The sequence below is a fragment of the Rutidosis leptorrhynchoides genome, chromosome 2 (assembly GCF_046630445.1).
Source record: "Rutidosis leptorrhynchoides isolate AG116_Rl617_1_P2 chromosome 2, CSIRO_AGI_Rlap_v1, whole genome shotgun sequence".
In the NCBI taxonomy this organism is placed as follows: Eukaryota; Viridiplantae; Streptophyta; class Magnoliopsida; order Asterales; family Asteraceae; genus Rutidosis; species Rutidosis leptorrhynchoides.
The window spans coordinates 496,345,183-496,348,093 of record NC_092334.1 but is presented as its reverse complement, the minus strand read 5'-3'; the positions used below and the strand labels follow the sequence as shown (position 1 = coordinate 496,348,093).

Below are 2,911 nucleotides of genomic sequence, written 5' to 3'. Positions count from 1 at the left end.
CGTTGTTATTCGTACCTGATCCAGACGCAATAATCTCTAAAGCACGCAAGGAAGCACGAATCAGAAATCAAATGGCGTTACGCGTTACTTTAGCAGAAAATACCAAACCCTCAATTGAAGGTCGAGGAGGACCAATCAGATTTCCAGAGACTCAAGGACACTCGTTCGAGTTAAAACATCACATCATCCAGCTAATTCGGAATAGCTGTCAGTTTCATGGATTACAGAATATTGATCCTAATTCTCACCTTGATAAATTCATTTCTCTTTCGAACTCCTACAAACAGCCAGGGATAGGACAAGATATAGTCCGGCTATACTTGTTCCCCTATTCTCTCACTCATCATGCTCAAACCTGGTTTGAAGGATTGGAAAAAGATTCCATCATGCCATGGACGGAGATGGCTACTAAATTCCTAACCAAATATTTCCCTCCTTCTAAACAAACCAAGTTGAAGAATGACATCATTAACTTCAAACAAAGTTATGATGAATCTCTTTACACTGCGTGGGAGCGTTTCAAAACCCTGCTGAAGAAATGCCCTAATCACCAGTTAGAACGGTCAGCCCAAATCTGTACCTTCTACAATGGCCTTACGGTAAATCATAGGACGACGATCGATGCAACAGCTCAAGGGAATCTGATGAACCAAACCGCAGACGAAGCATGGGAATTGCTCGAAAATATGACGATGCATCATCATGACTGGAACAATGGTGAAACAACTTCATCATCTTCCCCACTCTCTACACTTAACAATCAAACGGAGGCCATCAAGTCCCTCACGGATAAGATGGAATCTCTTTCCAAGCAACTCGGAGAATTGAAGATGCAGCCGCAGCAGGTTAACCAAGCTCAGGCTTGTGTTAATTGTACCAACCCGCAACCCACTGAAGAATATCAAGTTGAGTACGAAAACCCTGACGGTTCAGTCTGTTACGTTCAATACCCAGCTCGTCCACCAAATCCCGAATTCAATCAACCACCTAGGGTTAATCAATTTCTGCGAAGCAATCAACCTTTCCGCTATCGCTATCCACCTTATCCAGCCCAACAATCTCAATTGACCTACGATCAACCACTTCTACTCACTGGTTCCCTAGTTGAGGAAAATTCCCCTACCACCCAGATTACAAAAGCATCTAACCCCACTCTCGGAGCTGATGATCAGTTAACTCAGTTCATTTAAGGACAACAACAGCTAAATCAGAGAACTGTGGCCAGACAAGATTAGACGGAGATACTAATGAGAAATCAATTAGCTATACTCAAAAGTTTGGAAACGCAGCTCGGACAGTTATCACAACGCCTTGAAACCCGACTGCAGGGAAGATTGCCAAGTGATACTATCCAAAATCCCCACATAGAAGAAGCTAAGCAAATGGATTCCGTAATCTCAGAGGAAGAACCAAGGAGAAGATAAGCTAGGCTCAAGAACAAATCGACATACACTCAGAAGCTGACCCCTGAAACTCCAGTTTGCATACCTTACCCTGGAAGGCTACAAGAAGAACCATCCAAGGTTGATTCCTTCAAACTTGATGAAAGATTCCTGGACACCATGTACAAAGTTCCCAACCAGAAGAGATACATCCGAAGGCTTCTTTCTACAAAGGAGAGGATACCAGACTCTAACAAAATTCCACTAAGTGAAGAATTCTCTGCATTACTCAGAAACTCTCTACCACCAAATCTGAAAGGACCCGTCCTAATCCATCAGGACAAAGTCCACATCGATTATAAACGATTCACAATAGTTGATTACATCACGAGGTATTTGACCTCTATATGATACATTTTACAAACATTGCATTCGTTTTTAAAAGACATACTTTCATTACATCGAAAGTTGACGGCATGCATACCATTTCATAAAATATCTAACTATAATTGACTTAATAATAATCTTGATGAACTCAACAACTCGAATGCAACGTCTTTCGAAATATGCCATGAATGACTCCAAGTAATATCTATAAAATGAGCAAATGCACAGCGGAAGATTTCTTTCGTACCTGAGAATAAACATGCTTTAAAATGTCAACCAAAAGGTTGGTGAGTTCATTAGTTTAACATAAATAATCATTTCATAATTTTAATAGACCACAAGATTTCGTATTTCCATTTCTCATAAACATACGTCCCATGCATAGAGACAAAAATATCATTCATATGGATTGAACACCTGGTAACCGACATTCACAATATACGTATAAGAATATTCCCATCATTCCGGGATCCTCCTTCGAACATGATATAAATTTCGAATTACTAAAGCATCCGGTACTTTGGATGGGGCTTGTTGGGCCCGATAGATCTATCTTTAGAGTTCGCGTCAATTAGGGTGTCTGTTCCCTAATTCTTAGATTACCAGACTTAATACAAAGGGGCATATTCGATTTCGATCATTCAACCATATAATGTAGTTTTGATTACTTGTGTCTATTTCATAAAAACATTTATAAAAATTGCGCATGTATTCTCAGCCCAAAAATATAAAGAGTAAAAAGGGAAAATGAAACTCACAATACTGTATTTTGTAGTAAAAATACATAAGACGTCATTTGAACAACGGAACAATGCAGGGTTGGCCTCGGATTCACGAACCTATATCATTTGTATATTTATTAATATTCTTAGTTGTAATTGAACGCATATATATATATATATATATATATATATATATATATATATATATATATATATATATATATATATATATATATATATATATATTTATATAAATGTATTAGTTATATCATTTTTATGTTAATAATATATATACATATATATGTTCATTTTGTATATATATAAAAATATTAAATTTTGTTATGTTATATGTATTAAATATATTATATATATATATATATATATATATATATATATATATATATATATATATATATATAT

The 2,911-nt window shown here is 36.4% G+C and overlaps 1 non-coding gene across 1 annotated transcript; it reads right to left on the bottom strand.

The window, feature by feature from the left end:
* Positions 1 to 449: 449 nt before the first annotated feature.
* Positions 450 to 556, bottom strand: LOC139894951 (small nucleolar RNA R71). The gene has a single exon (XR_011775424.1). It is a non-coding gene; the product is annotated as a small nucleolar RNA R71 (small nucleolar RNA).
* Between the last annotated feature and the right edge of the window lie 2,355 nt (positions 557 to 2,911).